Source organism: Pinus tabuliformis, chromosome 8 (assembly GCF_031772625.1).
Source record: "Pinus tabuliformis cultivar Carrire ecotype Pingquan chromosome 8, CPIR1, whole genome shotgun sequence".
Taxonomy (NCBI): domain Eukaryota; kingdom Viridiplantae; phylum Streptophyta; class Pinopsida; order Pinales; family Pinaceae; genus Pinus; species Pinus tabuliformis.
Window position 1 is genome coordinate 1,535,027,244 of NC_142294.1, and position 18,004 is coordinate 1,535,045,247.

At 41.9% G+C, this 18,004-nt stretch overlaps 1 protein-coding gene across 1 annotated transcript in view; it reads left to right on the forward strand.

Moving 5' to 3' along the window:
• The window catches only part of LOC149241778 (uncharacterized), a 259,142-nt gene that overhangs the window by 22,625 nt on the left and 218,513 nt on the right, over window positions 1-18,004 (forward strand). The window lies entirely within an intron of this gene.

Sequence of the window (18,004 nt, forward strand, 5' to 3'; positions counted from 1 at the left end):
AGGATGTCATTGGGATTGAGGGTGGAGGATAGGCTGGATGGGCATATAAATTACAGCGTTTGGAAGGAGAGAATGCATAGTATCTTTGAGGAGGTAGAAGTCTGAGATATCATGGTGCATACCACACAGAACCCTGTTGTTGTGCCTACTGATGCTACTCAGTCGACAGCTTATAATAAAAAGAACAACAAGGGTAAGAGGCTGATTCTAGATGGAATCAAAGACCATTGCATTCCTCATGTGAGAGGAAAGAGCAATGCCCATGAGATGTGGACAGCATTGTCCAATCTCTACCAGAGTACCAATGAGAACCGGAAAATGGTTCTAAAGGAGAAACTGAAAAACATTAAGATGGGTAATGATAGTGCAGCTGGATATCTCACAAAGATTACTAATGTGAGAGATGAGTTGGCAGTGATTGGAGAGGCCATTCCACCCACTAAGTTGGTGCGGATTGCAGTGAATGGCCTCTCCCGTTCATGGTTGAACTTTGCTGATGGGGTTTGTGCACGTGAGACCCTTCCCACATGGGAGAGGTTTTGGGATGATTGCATTCAGACAGAGATTAGGAAAGGTCAGCTTGGGGCAGCCAAGCCAGTTGAGCAGGATGAGGATGTAGCACTGGTGGCAGGAGGCAAGAAAGGCAAAGGGAAGAAGCAGGCTTCCACAAGCAGTGGTAGGGGCAAAGGCAAATGTAAAGGTAAACAGGGGAACAAACAGAAGGACTATTCCAAGGTGAAGTGTTGGAATTGTCAAAAGATGGGACACTATGCAGTTGTGTGTCCGGAGAAGAAGAAGGAGGAGAAGAACCAGGACTTGGCAGCTTCAGCAGAGATTGAGGACTTTGCAGGTCGTTTTGACCGGGAGTTTGCGTTCACTACGTGTGAGTCCTCTAGTGCAGGATCACTTGCCACACAGGTTTAGAGGGAGCATGCTTTTCCCTCGATTAGCGGAGCATCTTGAGGTATTTGCTATGTGGACAGTGGGGGACAGGAGTCCGTGAGTACTTCTCAGAGCTTTCAGAGAGTGGCACTGATATTGAGGTAGTACTCGGTGATGACAGAGTTGTTAGAGCAGTTGGGGTGGGGACACTGACATTTCAGAGGGAGTCCAAACCTCCCTTGAAAGTGTCAGATGTTCTTTATGTGCCAGGGATGAGGAAGAACCTCATCCGTCTCAGCTTTGGAGGACAGAGGATATGAGGTACTGTTCAGGGGAAGACAGGTGTTGATGTATCCCAGGGGCACTCCAGCTGATTCAGCTAGAGTGATAAGTGTATACCATGCAAAGGTGTACAAGTTTGCATTCCAGCCCCTTTTGGCATTGAGCAGTAGTACCAACAGCAGAGCTAGCAGTTCTGAGCTTTGTGAGATTTGGCACCGCAGGATGGGACATATGTATCATGGAGCCTTGAGGACATTGCGGGAGATCACTACAGGTGTTGCCAGATTTCAGTACTGATGACTTTGATACTTGCAGAGGTTGTGCGATGGGCAAGTTTGCCAAATCTCCTTTTCCCAGCAATGACAGCAGAGCGACTGGGATACTTGATTTGATTCATTCTGATGTGAGCGGTCGGATGTCTCATGTTTCCTTGAGTGGATATGAGTACTATGTTTTATTCATTGATGATCACTCCAGGAGGACCTGGATTTATTTCTTGAAGACCAAGAGTGAGGTCTTCAAGCGGTTTCAGGAGTTCAGAGCTCTTGTGGAGACACAGACAGGTCGGAAGATCAAGTCCCTGAGGTCGGACAATGGAGGAGAGTACACCCTTGGAGAGTTTGTTGATTATTGTGCGGAGGCAGGCATTAGGAGGGAGTTCGCTGTTCCTTACAACCCCCAGCAGAACGGGGTTGCGGAGAGGAAGAACAGATCCATCATAGGGGCTGCCAAAGCCATGTTACATGATCAGGGGTTGCCATTGTTCTTGTGGGCAGAGGCCTGCAACACAATTGTTTACTTGGAGAACAGGAGTCCGCATCGTGCCTTGGGGCACATGACTCCGTAGGAGGCTTTCTCTGGGAAGAAGCCTGATATTGGTCATCTTCATATCTTTGGATGCATTACATACTCCTATATACCCAAGGAGAAGAGGACCAAACTAGAGCCCACCGCAGAGAAGGGTATCTTTGTGGGCTACAGTGAGACCTCAAAGGCCTTTCGGATTTACATTCCTGCACAGAGGAGAGTTGTTGTCAGACGGGATGTGAAGTTCGAGCAGGACAGGGCCTTCAGGAGGTCACGGGAGTTAGAGTATCTGGATCAGCCAGACCCTCAGCAGTAGTTGAGTTAGTCGCAGGGATCCAGTGGGCAGGGATCAGGAGGATCAGGGGGTACATCTATGAGGATGTCAAGTCCGTCAGTGAGCAGTGGCTCACCGAGCCAGAGGGGTGGTGCTCCGGGCAGCATGCAGAGCAGTTCACAGAGCAGTTCACTAGGGAGTCCATTGATGGATAGTTCACACGGTACCTCAGCTTCTACAGGTTCATGTGCAGGCAGGAGGATAGCAGACAGACAGTTAGGAGTTTAGGCTACTGATGGTGATGAGGAGGAGTTTCATTCTCCTATGGGAGAAGCATGCTCAGGGAAGAGAAAGCCCAAGTGGCTTCAGGACACCTTGAGAGATGCCACATTTGTTGCTGAGCCGAAGAGGCAGGTCAGAGAGAGTAGACCACCTGAGAGGTTTTGTAGCTATATGGCGATGGTTACCAGCATCCTTGACTCTGAGCCTTCTAGCTATGAGGAGGCAGCTAGCCAGCAGGTCTGGAGAGAGGCCATGCAGGAGGAGTATTCTTCTATCATGAAGAATGATGTTTGGGAGGTGGTGCCGAGGCCTGAGGGCAAATCCGTGGTTACTTCCAGATGGCTTTACAAGGTAAAGCATGCTGCAGATGGTAGCATTGAGAAATTCAAAGCGATGTTTGTGGCTAGAGGGTTCTCCTATGTAGAGGGAGTTGATTATGAGGAGACCTTCGCTCCCGTGGCTCGATATACTTCGATCTGCTCCATTATATCGATAGCACTAGAGATGGGTTGGAAGATCCACTAGATGGATGTGAAGACCGCATTTCTCAATGGCTTCATACAGGAGGAGGTGTACATTGAGTAGCCACAGGGCTTTGAGGTGCATGGGAAGGAGTCCCATGTGTGCAGACTGAAGAAGGCCCTTTATGGCCTGAAGGAAGCTCCGAGAGCTTGGTACTCCAGGATAGATACATACTTGCAGGGGATGGGTTTCACAAAGAGTGAGGCAGATCCGAACCTTTACTTTATTGTGATAGGTGAGGAGCCTCTCATTCTGGTGCTGTATGTGGATGACTTGGTCATTACAGGTGCAGAGAGACTTATAGAGCACTGCAAGAGAGATCTTAGGACGGAGTTTGAGATGAAGGACATCGGCTTGATGCATTACTTTTTGGGCTTGGAGGTGTGGCGGGAGGAGGGGCATTTCTTCCTGGGGCAGGGGAAGTATATTGTGGACATCCTTAGCAGATTCCACATGGAGGATTGTAGACCCATGTTGACACCGATGATCACCAACTGGAAGAAGCTTCATGCTTTGGATTTCGAGTTGGTGGATCCCACATTGTACAGGCAGCTGATTGGTTCCTTGATGTATTTGGTCAACACTAGACCAGATATCTGTTTTGCAGTCAACACGATGAGTTAGTTTATGTGTGAGCCTAGGAAGGTTCACTGGGTGGCTGCAAAACACATTTTGCGATACTTGCAGGGGACAGTGGATTATGGTCTGGACTACAGGCAGGGAGATGGAGTGAGATTGGCAGGATACACTGATTCTGATTGGGCAGGTTGTGCTTCTGATAGGAAGAGCACTTCAGGGTGTTGTTTTGGGTTGGGTTCAGCAGTAGTGTCATGGTTCAGCCAGAAGCAGCAGTCAGTAGCACTGAGTTCAGCAGAAGCATAGTATATGGCAGCCAGTCTAGCTAGTTGTGAGGCTATCTGGCTTCGCAAGATGTTGTTTGGCTTATTTGGTCAGCCGTTGAGACCTTCAGTGATTTACTGTGATAATCAGAGTTGCATTAAACTCACGGAGAATCCAGTATTTCATGACAGGTCAAAGCATATCGGGATCAGATATCATTTCATCAGAGACTATGTTCAGAAGGGAGCTATGAAGCTTGAGTATATTTCCACTGATGAGCAGGTTGCAGATATTCTTACCAAAGCCTTAGCACGGGGCAAGCATGTCTTCTTCAGAGACAAGATGGGTGTGGTGAGGAACACCTTCCTTGGTAAGAGGGAGTGTTGAATTTTGGTACCAGAGGACAGGTGGTTCCCTAAGGCTTTGATCTTTGGCCTAGGGAAAAGTGTCCAAAAGAATTTAATTTTTCTCCGAAAAGTGACTTTGTAATTTTTTTATAAAGTTAAATCTAATTTAAAAGTGACTTTAAGTGATAAAGTTACTAAGTCTAATTTTAAAGTGACTTTTATAAAGTCAATGAAAAATTAGAAAGGAAAAGTGACTTTGGAAATAAATGACTAAGTGGGTCTTTATTAAAGTGGGGTGAATTAAAAAATAAAAAGTGAGATTTAAATGAGCATTTAATCTCAGCCTTAGATCTCAATCTATTTCAGCCATTGGATTTAGGGATCACCCAAAAGTCACTTGGATCACCCAAAAGTCACTTGGGGTTAGATTAAAGGAGGAAAATGAGGAAAATGTCATTCATTCTTTCATGAGCAGATTGGGAGAAGGAGAGCAAGAGAGCAAGGGAGATTTCTGGACAGGGAGGAGAAGGAGACAGCAGCTTGGCACACATTCCAAGGCAACACAGTGAAAGGTAGATTTTGGCACGATTTTCTAGAAATCCGTATACCTGGTTTGCACAGAAATCGAGGAGTGGTTTGCACAGAAATTGAGGAGCAGTTTGCTGTTTTTTTTTTTGTTTTCTGCATGCAAATCAAGGTTCGTACAGCAACATTTAATGCTGAAAGTGGGCACGAAAATCGAGGAGGCCGTACAACGTTTATTGCTGTCCTATTTGCTGTAATTTCCAGTTTGCTGTGAGGCATGGGAAAAGAGATAAGTTGTAAATTTGCTTGCTGATTTTTTGCTGAATATTTCTTATTGTAAAAAGGCAATTTTCAGAAATAAAGAAGAGCTCTCAAACTGGTTTTCCCAAAGAGTTGTAGGGGGTTTTTCCAGGGTCAAGTCGACCAAAAATCTCAGTGTTTAAATGTGTTTTAATGGCTGTTTATTACTGCTGATTTTTATTTCTGCAATTTCCAGCATTCTGTAAAATTTCCAGAATTTGTGTTTTCAGCAATATTTATTTTTTCAGCTTGTTAAATGTATGGTTATGGAAAAGGGCATTTAACTACATGGGAGAAATAAGGTGAAACTGAAAACCGGGGTGGGAAAACAGAAATTTCTACATGCCTTAAGGACTATTTGCAAGGTTGGTAAGCCACAATCATAAAGTAAAGTAACTCGTTGAAGAGATCTGCCCTATAGGCTAAGATTAGATCAGCGTATGTATACAGTTGGGTGCTAGAAAGTGTTGACAACAAAGACGAGTTCTTGTAGGACTAATACTGCTGCGTTGATGTTGTTGGGTGCTGTTTGATGGAGGACCGTAGGCCTAACTTGCTGCTGGGCTAGGCTGCAGGCCATAGCCAGCAACAAAGGCTGTTCTACCAGACTTGGACAACGTGGCAGTGGTGCAGTCTCTCCTTGGTACACCGTAGCCTTAGAAGACCTGCTTTATTGACTGCGTGGAGGATGAGGGTTGAAGGTTGATGCCCTAACTCATGGAGCAGTGACAACAAGTGCAGCAAGAGGTCAACAACGTTTTGGGAGATGTATTGGGTCAAGGTTTGACCATGTTTGGTTCAACATCCTATTGGTGCCATATGGATGATCTTCTGAGGAGTTGAAGGATCTTCCTAGGAGAAGAACTAGCTGTGTAGTTTTTGGGTGCATTGAGCTTACTATTGAAGGCCGATGTTGGCTAGGTTTGACCAAGCCACTTAGAGGAAGATTTCTATCTTGTTTGACCAACATTGACTTCTCTTGTCAAGGCCTTACTACTGCTGTCATAAAATATCAGTTTTGTATATTTGTACTATCTCTGTCTCTGCTGAACTATTGAAGAATATAAGAAGAATTGATCAAGGGTTTGACCACATCGGGGTTTGTCCTTGGCTGGTGCCACATCTTGTGTCCTCTTGTCCTGGCTTGTCTTCTACTGTTTATTTTTATGTTCTATTTGCATTTTACTATCATGCTGATGTAATTGCTAAATTGGATATTGATATTGGGCTAACATGAAAATTGAAGTAAATTGCTCTTAAGCATAGAACATACCAAAAATTAACATGGTATTAGAGCTGAGGTGAAGACAAAACCCAAGCAAGAGTGAAAGAGCAATCACCGAAGACAGTTGGACAAGGACAAAGGCCCAATTGGTTCCACATCCCACTTCCCGGCTGAAGACAAGGTTCGTGAAAAGTTTGACTATCACGGATGGAAGATGTCTCTTGATTTGACATTGGAAGAACAAGAAGTGTTGGATTATGTGAAGGGTAAAATCCTTGAGCCTCCATCAAATGCACCAGCTGCTACAAAGAGCAAGTACAACAAGGCTAAAGTCAAAGCGAAGAAGAGTATCAGGGATTCCATTGACAAGTGTCTGGTGGCCTACATCTTTGATTTGAACACCTCCAAGGAGATCTACGACAGATTGGTAAGCATGTTCAAGGTTAGTGATGCAAATCAAATTTTATTTCTCAAAAATACACTGAAGGATATTAAGAAGGACAAAGATGAGGATATTCAATCTTACTTCTTAAGAATCAATGAGATCAAGAATGATCTTCTTTCAATTGGAGAAATCATATCTGACAGGGAACTTACTATCACTACCCTTGGAGAGTTCCCAGCGGAGTGGTATATATTTAGAACCATTATTCTCAATAATGATCGAATTCTAGGGTTGGAAGAATTGATGTCGAGATGCATCCAAGAAGAAACAAGAATGGTGGAGCAAGAAATGCCTTTTAATAAAGACAACCCTACTGCATTCTCCGCTCATGCCAAAAGGAGAAACAATGTAGGGTCCAAAGGTCATTTCCATGGAAAGCTTGGATCTAAGGGAGGAAGGAAGGACAGACGCGTTGCTTGCAATAAGTTTGGCCACTATGTAAGGGAGTGTCCAAATAGAAGGGACACATCACATGATGATGATCACAATCATTCCCGGGGCAACTTTAATAACAATGATCGAAGGAATGACAGGTACAATGGAAAAGGAAAAGGGATTGTGGGACATTGAGGAAATGGTCGACCCTCCAAGAAAGCAAGGAACTCCAGGTATGAAGAATCAAATGTTGTTAACAATAAGCAAAAGGAATTCTATCTTATATCGGCCCTCTCCACTACCTCTCCTTCGGCCACTTTGGGGAATTGACTTATTGATAGTGGTGCTTCAAGGCACTTCACCAGATACAAGGAAGCTCTCTCTAATCTAATAAAGAAGGAAACACACTTGGAGATTATTCGTGGAGACAATGCCACTTACCCTATAAAGGGTGTAGGGAATGTTACCCTTAAATTGAATCAGGGTAACACGATTCATTTACAAGAAGTTCTATATGTACCTGATCTCAAGAAGAACCTGGTGTCCATTTCGGCAATGGAAGACAAAGGTTACAAGGTGGCATTCATCAATGGAAAGGTACGTGTTTGGAAAAAGAATTTTAAAGATGCTTTTACTCTTGGGTTTAGGGTTGACACTTTGTATCAAGTTGGAGGAAGTCCATTGGGGACATGTCTTGCGACACATCTCTACAATCTGAACTATGGCACTAGAAGTTTGCCCATCTTCATTATAAGGCCCTACCCGATGTGAGACAGATGTTGACAGGGTTGCCCGAATTCAAAGTAGAACATGAAGGCGTATGTCCAGGATGTACCAAGGGAAAACTTACAAGGGGACCATTCCCCTCAAATAATAGCAAGACTATAGATGTATTGCAATTGATCCACTCCAATATATCTGGTATGATGCCCGTAAACTCTTGGAAGGATGAAGTATTCACCTAGTTCCGTCACCTCAAAGTCTATGTGAAACAACCGGAGGGGTTTGAGGTTCATGACTGGAAATCTCATATATGCAGGTTAAAGAAAGCTTTCTTTGGGTTGAAGCAAGCACCCCGGGCTTGATATGAGAGGATTGATAGCTATCTGATGAAGCTGGGATTCACTAGAAGTGAAGCTGATCCGAACCTTTACTCTAAGGTTGAAGATGATAGACCTCTCATACTGGTGCTTTATGTGGATGACCTCTTTCTGACAGGTGCAGATCCTCTCATTCACAAATGTAAGAGGGAGTTGGCTTCCGAATTTGAGATGAAGGACCTAGGACTGATGCACTACTTCCTAGGGTTGGAGGTCTGGCAAAAGCTAGGAGAAATTTTCCTATCTCAAGGAAAATATGTTGTGAAGATATTGGAAAGATCTAGAATGGTGGACTGTAAGCCTGTGACTACCCCGATGGAGCTTAACTTTAAGAAGTTATGCGGTAGTGCTGCTGGACCCGAATTGGGAAATGCTTTTGAGTATCATCAACTCATAGGAGCACTGATGTTCTTGGTGAACTCCTGTCTGGATATATGCTTTGCAGTTAACATGTTGAGCCAATATATGGTTGAGCCTCATCACTCACATTTGATTGGTGCCAAGAATCTTTTGAGATATCTTCAGGGCACAATCACTCATGGACTGAGATACATTGTCGAAAATGTAAGGATGCATGGTTATTCTAATGCTGATTGGGTAGGCAGTGTGGTGGATTGCAAGAGCACTTTTGGGCGCTGTTTCTCTTTGGGTTCTGCTTCGATATGTTGGATGAGCAGGAAGTAGAAGTCGGTTGCTTTGAGCATTGCTGAGGTCGAATACATAGCCGCGAGTATGGCATCCTGTGAAGCTATCTAGCTAAGGAAGCTCTTCAGTGAGCTGTTTGGACACGTGCTGGATACCACCGTGATCCTCTGCGATAACCATAGTGGGATCCGATTATCAGAGAATCTCGTATTTCATGATTGCAACAAGCACATAGACATCAAGTACCACTTTATTTGGGATATTGTAAAACGAGGAGCAATAAGGCTTCAACACATTGGGACTGATGAGTAGGTCACTCATATTCTGACAAAGCCCCTGGGAAAGGTCAAATTCTTGACTTTCCGAGAACGACTTGGAGTCGTGGAGAGACCCTCTTTTGAGGGTCCTTGTATGATATGGATATTGAGCTCTGAGAGCTCCGGTGGGCTTGGGGCACTTCTTGGAGCAATGAGCAACCATAGGGTGAGTGGTTCAACCTTCCCCTAGTGGTTTGCTATGTAGGCAAGATGAGTGGTTCATCCTTCTCCTGCTGAGACACAATCATAGGGTGAGTGGTTCAGCCTTCCCTAGTGATTTGTTGTGTACAGGGTGAGTGGTTCAGCCTTCCCCTGTGATACCCCATGGCAACATGTAGGCAGGATGAGTGGTTCATCCTTCTCCTACTGAGACATCCTACCCATGTAGTTTGGGACTCATGGGAAGTACCTCTCATCTGGGCAATGAGTAGGGAAATGAGGATAGGGACCATAGTATTACCGATGGACACAATGTGTACTACCATACTCCCTATGCTAGGATGATATTGATTTGGGATCAATCGGAACTGACTTCGGGTCAGTAGGAGTGGCATGACACACTCTATCTTATCTGGAACTGACTTCGGATCAGTAAGAGTAGTATGAGACAATCTCTTTATATGGGATTGACTTCGGGTCAATAGTGAATGGTTGATACATTCTCGATCACTTTTTCTTCTTCATAGTTAAGCAGAGGCTAGAGCAGAGAAAAGTAGTGCAGAGCAGTGCATTGATGGCAGAGGTAATATTCACTAACAGATGGAGTTCTCCGTAGTTGAGAGGGAGTGTTAAAATTGGCAACTAGGGCCAAACTCCATGTGGGTCACCTTATTTATGGCAACTGATATTTTTCTTGGATTCCTCTCTCCGAGAGGTGTAGGATTGATCTAAAGATCATCCAATTCTGACATGTATTGATGGAGATATGAATTTATTCATATTATTAACAATTTGTCAATGTCGGCTAGCAAGCTAAACATGCACTTTTACCCCTAGCTTAACCTTAACCTCGCATTTAAATAGAGGAGACCTCAAGTCATTTGAGGAGCACATTATCTCATGATCTCTCTCTCCACATGTTTGGGTTTGTCGTCTCACAAGGAGGAAATGGTGGAAAGAAAGACTAGAGAAGCCCTAGCTGCAGTCATGAAGAGGAGCCCTAGCCGCAGTCAAGAGAGGCTCTTATCCGCAGTCAAAAGGAAGGCCCTTATCCGCAGTGAAGTAGGCCCTAATCCGTAGTCAAGAAGAGGCCCTAAGCCATAGTCAAGAAGAGCCCTAAGCCGCAGTCAAGAGGAGCCCTAGCTGCAGCAAAGAGAGGCCCTAATCCGCAACAAAGAAGGAACCTTAATATAAGCATAAAGAAGCCTGGAAGGACAATGTAGAATTTCGGTTTGCTGTAGGTGACAGCGTGTTGAAAGAAGCTATCTAGGGCATGCCTTAAGGACTGTTTGCAAGGTTGGTAAGCCACAGTCATAAAGTAAAGTAATGCGTTGAAGAGATCTGCCCTATAGGCTAAGATCATATCAGCATATGTATACAATTGGGTGCTAGAAAGTGCTGACAACAAAGACGAGTTCTTGTAGGAATAATACTACTGTGTTGATGTTGTTGGGTGCTGTTTGATGGAGGACCATAGGCCTAACTTGTGCTGGGTTAGGCCGCAGGCCATAGCCAACAGCAAAGGTTGTTCTACCAGACTTGGACAACGTGGCAGTGGTGGAGTCTCTCCTTGGTACACATCGCAACCTTAGAAGGCCTTCTTTATTGACTGTGTGGAGGATGAGGGCTGAAGGTTGATGCCCTAACTCATGGAGCAGTGACAACAAGTGCAACAAGAGATCAACAACGTTTTGGGAGATGTATTGGGTCAAGGTTTGACCATTTTTGGTTTAGCATCCTATTGGTGCCATATGGATGATCTTCCGAGGAGTTGAAGGATCTTCCTAGGAGCAGAACTAGCTGTGTAGTTTTTGGGTGCATTGAGCTTACTGTTGAAGGCCGATGTTGGCTAGGTTTGACCAAGCCACTTAGAGGAAGATTTCTATCCTATTTGACCAACATTGACTTCTCTGTTCAAGGCCTTACTTTTGCTGTCATAAAATATCGGTTTTGTATATTTGTACTATCTCTCTCTGTGCTGAACTATTGAAGAATATAAGAAGAATTGATCAAGGGTTTCCCCACATTGGGGTTTGTCCTTGGTTGGTGCCACATCTTGTGTCCTCTTGTCTTGGCTTGTCTTCCACTGTTTATGTTTATGTTCTATCTGCTTTTTACTAACATGCTGATGTAATTTCTAAACTAGATATTGATATTGGGCTAACAAGAAAATTGAAGTAAATTGCTCTTAAGCATAGAACATACCAAAAATTAACAATATAGGACACCTGTATCACCATGTTTCAAGGCATGATGACAAAGCAAGAAGGTGATCTTTCTTTAGAGGGTATAACGGGATGCAAATGCACGCGCTTGGAATGATTGACAAACTTTAGCGTGTGAATATGTTCTATTCTTTGCTAATTGGCTCACTATCATGGAGATTGTTAGCCTCATCTTGTAGGAGGACCTTTCAAGATGAATATTAATATGCCAGGATCCCTATGGTGTAACTAGGAGTGAAGTTTTGAGTGTACATTATTTTGGTACTTCTCACGTAAGTTGCACTGCATTTTGCATCAACATCATGAGCTTGGCCTTGTGCTTAATGCATTGTGGTATCTTTTGATGCTCAAAGGTGGTGGATTTAAATGTTGCTCAATGTTGGTTCTATGTGGTTGTATTATAGTTTTCTGGTGGTTACATGGCTAGTAATTTATCAACAACTTTATTTTAAGTCTTAAATGTTGAAAACTGGTCTCTTAGATGGTCTTTGCTACATTTGATACCTTTTTGAAACAATGAAGCATATGTTATGGTATTTCCCATTTTCTAGGCATTGTTGGGACATTGTATAGATAGAGCATGTGATTGTTCTTTAATGGAGATTACATTAGTGCATAGTCTTGTTTAGTGACTCCATGTCCTCAGTTTGCTCCTCTATTACAGGCATTTGGCATTGTTAGAGAATTTCTACTTTGTTTGTCATATGGAAACTTTGGTGCAAATGTGTTTTTGAGAATAGGGTATGTTCTTTGTTATTATCGTATGTGATAAGGGACAAAGGAGTTATGCATATAGATTTTGGTTGCTTATCAAGGACACCAAATTGTTAGAGCCTAATGCCTTCTAAGATTTTATTTGTTGTTTTGTAGCAGTAAGAAAGAGGGTGTAAATACCATCTTATATACTCTTTCATCCTTAGTTTTGTTTGATGATGTAAATATATTTATGTGAATATAAGAAGTATTTTAAGAAAAATAAAAAATAATTTCTTTAACTACCCTGCAAGAAACTTCAAACCTTCCCAACACTATTTCTAGGCAAACTCAAGAATGTAGACACTACAAAGACTTCAAGTATAGATCATTTCAATAGCCATTAGGGCAAGATCTATGTCTATACACAAATCTTAGCTGAGTCCACGCTAGTAGTACAAGTTCATTTAACGCATCTTGATCTAGGATGCATCCAAATCTTATGCCATCCACAATCACTATAGACACATCAATAATACAAAGGCCAAGCAAGGCATCCCATCAAGCTCCACAAATCAATCCTTGGAGTTTCCAAACAAGCCAACATCACACCAACTTTCAAACCCCAAGATCTCCCACTTGCATTACATAACCTATGAAGGAGATTCACACACTTGCATTCTGTTGGGTCCCTATAATACTAGTGATTACCCCATTACTATTGTAGTTATACCCCTTATTTATATTGTTGTGCCCCTATTACCCCCATATTGTTATTTCTGTGCCCCATAGAATCCCTCTATTGTTATTTTTGTGGCTTTATATTATTATTGTTAGGTCGGCTGGATTATATTGTGACTCCTTAGACTCCTATATATAGAAAGGAGGTTTTGTCATTTGAATCATCCAAGAATTGTTCATTTATGTAATGTAAAGGAGGTTGCCCCCTCGAAGAGGCTGAATTCTAAGGCGTTGATCTATCTTTTCTTGAGCTGGTTTCATAACATTTGGTATCAGAGCTTTGGATTCTAGGGTTTCGCTGCTCCAAACAGGTCATCGTGGCATTTTTGCTATAACTTTTTTTCTGTGACGTTTCAGAAGTCGCAAAAAAAACCCATTTGAGAAGAAATCGCGCTGAACCTTGGGTCCGAATTTCAGAGCTTTTCGCACGATATTTTGGGAGATATGATCTGAGGAAGTTGGTCTTTTTGCAGACTCCTGAATTACATTCAAAACAGGTGACCTGGGGAAAATCGTCATAACTTTCTCTCTGGGAATCAGATTGAAATTTCGTAAGAAGGTACAGAAAGAGGACGGACTGTAGTTTCTTGTATATCTTTTTCAGAACCAAAGGTCTAAAACAGTGACACGTGGCACTTCGTACAAGTTCGCTCTACTGAAAGTCTATAATCAAGTCATGTGGGAGATTGTGCATAACTCTTTCTTGGAGAATCCAATTTGGATCAGACTAGTGGCATTGGAAAGAGGACACAAAGAGCTACTACAGGTCACAAATTCAGAACTAGATGATTGGAAAGTACAGAGATACATCAGAGGCAATATCGAGCTCCTACAAAGTGAAAAAAGGTGTGTAGATTTTTTTAAATTTTTGCTTAAGCTTGGTTTGAAAATTTATTTTGAAGGAATTCAAAGGGCATAGTAGAGCATTATTATCGGTAACTGATGCCCCGAGGAAAGAAAATGCAAACACCTAGTAAGGAACCTGAAAGCTCTAGCATGACTCATGAAGAAGAGGAAGAAATGCTACATGATATATCAAAATTACAAGAACAAGTGCAACAAATGTCACGCTCACAAAAGTTAACAGATGCTAAGATAAATGGCGTGGAAGCTAAGATGGACAATTTGAAGATATATTTGAACACAAATTTGAAGACAGGCATGGCAGATTTGAAGACAGATTTGACAAATTTTCTACAAGAAATACTTACTAATGGTGAAAAGGTAGTAAAGGAAACTCATGATGAGAACAAAAGAAATGTTAATCATGATTCCATAGACGCTAATGTTGGATCGAAGAATCACCATATTCCAAAAATCGATATGAGGAAGTTTGATGGCAAGGATCCCGCCACATGGATATTACAGATGGAGCAATTCTTCGATCTCAATAATGTGCAAAACACACAAAAGGTACGTATGGCAACTTTATATTTGGAACCAAATCAGTTTGTATGGTATCAATGGCTTTGTTCTCGTAAACAATTTATCACTTGGGCAATTTTTACGGAAGAATTGATAGCACATTATGAGGATACAAAAAGCAACACTTTTTTTAGCCAATTGATAAGTCTCAAACAAAAGGGTTCAATAATGGAGCACATTGAGGAGTTCCAAAAATTGAACATAAGGGTAAAAGATATTCCAGAGGAGCATAGGATTGATGTGTTCATAGGGTCTTTAAAGGATAATATCCAACATGATGTTCGCCTTTGGGAACCTGATTCATTAGAGAAGGCATTCAGGTTAGCAAGAAAAATGGAAAGCAAAATTATGGCAACTAGGAAGCATACCACTCACAACTATAAAGACGGAAGTGTTGTTGCCCCTAGTCTTCCACAACCTACAAGGTTGACACCACAACAATTGGAAGAAAAAAGAGCAAAAGGGCTTTGTTACAGTTGTGATAGCAAATACACAAAAGGTCATAAGTGTGCTGAGAAGAAATTATTCTACATAGATTGTGAAGAGGAAGAAGAAAAGGAGCAAGAAAGGTCAAAAGAAGAGGATATATTCCAGGAACAAAGCCTAGATGAAGAACAAATAAATCCGACCATATCTTGTAATGCATTGGCGGGAATTACCACTCCTCAAACCATCAAGATAGAAGGACAAATCAAGAAGAAAAAGGTAATAGTGTTGATTGATTCAGGAAGCACCCACAATTTTATTCATTGTAGGGTAGCAAAAGAATTGAATTGCTTCCTATATCCAGCACCAGAGTGTCAAGTGATGATTGCAAATGGAGGAACAATAAATTGCTCTGGAAAGTGCCATAATATCAAGCTATCCATGGGAGAATATGTATTGACTAGCCCAATGCTTTCCATTCCAATGGGAGGTGCTGATGTTGTACTAGGAGTCCAATGGCTACAATCCTTGGGTACAATAGCTTTTAATTTTCAAGAACTTTTCATCAAATTTTCTACGGAAGGAAAGGAAGTTGAATTAAGGGGTATTGCAGGGAAACCAGGAAAGATAATCAGCTCTAATGGCATGACAAAGCTTCTAAAAAAGGAGCAAAGAGGTGTAATTGCACAATTATGTTCGCTAGATGTTTCCACATTGGAATCATCTATTTCTCCAGATCTCCAAAAAGTCCTGGACAATCATTCCAAGGTATTTGAGACTCCCAAAGGTCTCCCACCTATGCGTGATCATGATCATGCTATTCATCTGATTCCAGGAAGTGTTCCTCCAAACATCAGGCCGTACAGATATCCCTATGTCCAAAAAAGTGAAATTGAACGTATGGTTGCAGAAATGCTAGAGGCTGGTATAATTCAACCGAGTCAAAGTTCTTTCTCAGCTCCAGTAGTATTGGTGCACAAGAAGGATGGATCATGGCGCATGTGTCCGGATTATAGGGAGCTCAACAAGCTCACTATTAAAGATAAGTTCCCCATTCCTGTCATTGATGAATTACTGGATGAATTGCATGGATCAATTTACTTCACCAAGTTGGATCTTCGTTCGGGATATCATCAAATCAGAATGAAGATTGAAGACATTCCGAAAACGGCATTTAGAACTCATGAGGGTCATTATGAATTTTTGGTCATGCCTTTTGGCCTTACCAATGCACCTTCAACATTTCAAGGTTTGATGAATTCAATTTTCAAACCATTCCTTAGAAAATTTGTGTTAGTATTTTTTGATGATATACTAATCTACAGCAAGTCTTGGAAGGATCATGTTGAACATGTTGACAGGGTGCTACAACTATTGGAGGAGAAACAATTATATGCAAAAAGATCCAAATGTTTCATTGGAGTCCAGGAGGTGGACCCTAGCAAAATTAAAGCCATTAAGGAATGGAAAATCCCCACATCCATAAAGCATCTGCGAGGATTTCTTGGGTTGACAGGGTATTATCGCAAGTTTGTTAAGAATTATGGGAGAATAGCAGCACCTCTAACAACATTATTGAAGAAAGATTCATTTTCATGGACTCCGGAAGCAACAAAGGCCTTTGAACATCTTAAAGAGGCAATGTGCCAAGCACCGGTCTTAGCTACACCGGACTTCACAAAAACCTTTATTGTGGAATGTGATGCTTCAGGAAATGGAATTGGTGCTGTTCTAATGCAAGATGAAAGACCCATTGCTTTTGAAAGTCGTCCAATCAAGGGAAAGTTTTTAAGCAAAGCTATTTATGAGAAGGAAATGTTGGCAATACTCCATGCACTTAAGAAATGGCGACCCTACCTAATGGGAAGACACTTCAAGGTAAAAACGGATCATGATAGCCTTAAATACTTTTTAGAACAAAGATTATCCTCTGAAGAGCAACAAAAGTGGGTCACAAAGATGTTGGGTTATGACTTTGAAATCATCTACAAAAAAGGGAAGCAAAATGTGGTGGCAGATGCACTCTCAAGAAAGGATGAGGATGTGGAAGCATTGTTGTGTGCCATTTCTATTATCCAACCAGATTGGATAAACGAAGCAAGGGAGGAATGGAAGAATGACGAAGAAGTGTGGGCACTTATTCGAAAGCTACAACAAGATTCCAGTACTTCTGATACATTTAGCTGGCAAAATGATTCGTTATGGTACAAAGATCGCTTATACCTCTGTAAGAATTCCCAGCTAAAACAAAAGATTCTTATGGAATTGCACACTTCTCCCTTAGGAGGGCACTCAGGATTTTTAAAAACTTACCACAGGGTTAAGAAGGAATTTTTTTGGGATGGCCTTAAATCAGATATTCAAAAGTTTGTGGCGGAATGTTTGGTTTGCCAACAAAATAAAGTTGAAACAATTAAGACACCGGGTCTATTACAACCTTTATCCATTCCAAGCCAACGTTGGGAGGAGGTTTCAATGGATTTTATCACAGGTTTACCCAAGTCTGAGGGAAAGAGTGTCATCATGGTGGTAGTTGACAGACTTACCAAGTATCCACAATTTTGTGCATTATCACATCCATTTAAAGCCAGTACAGTTTCTACTGCATTTATGGAAACAATTCAAAAGCTACATGGAAACCCAAAGATTATTGTAAGTGACAGAGATCCCATTTTCACTGGAAATTTTTGGACAGAATTATTTTCTTGTCTTGGTACTCAGTTAGCTCATAGCTCATCTTATCATCCTCAATCTGATGGGAAAACTGAGAAAACAGACACAATGGGTCAAATGGTTGCCTCTGGCTGAATGGTGGTATAACACTTCCTTCCATACAGCAACAAAAATGACCCCATTTATGGCACTTTATGGGTATCAACCACCATCCATCACATCATATTTAAGAGAAAATTCTAAGGTTCAGGCAGTGGAACATCACATCGAACATCAACAACAAGTCCTCCAACTCTTAAAGGATAACCTCGTGTTGGCACAAAATAGAATGAAACAACAGGCAGATCAACATCGCAGTGAAAGAAGTTTTGATGTAGGTGATTGGGTATTCCTACGGCTACAACCATATAAGCAAATGTCCCTAAAGCAAGCTAAGAAGGATAATAAATTATCACCAAAGTATTATGGTCCGTACAAGGTGTTGCAAAAGATTG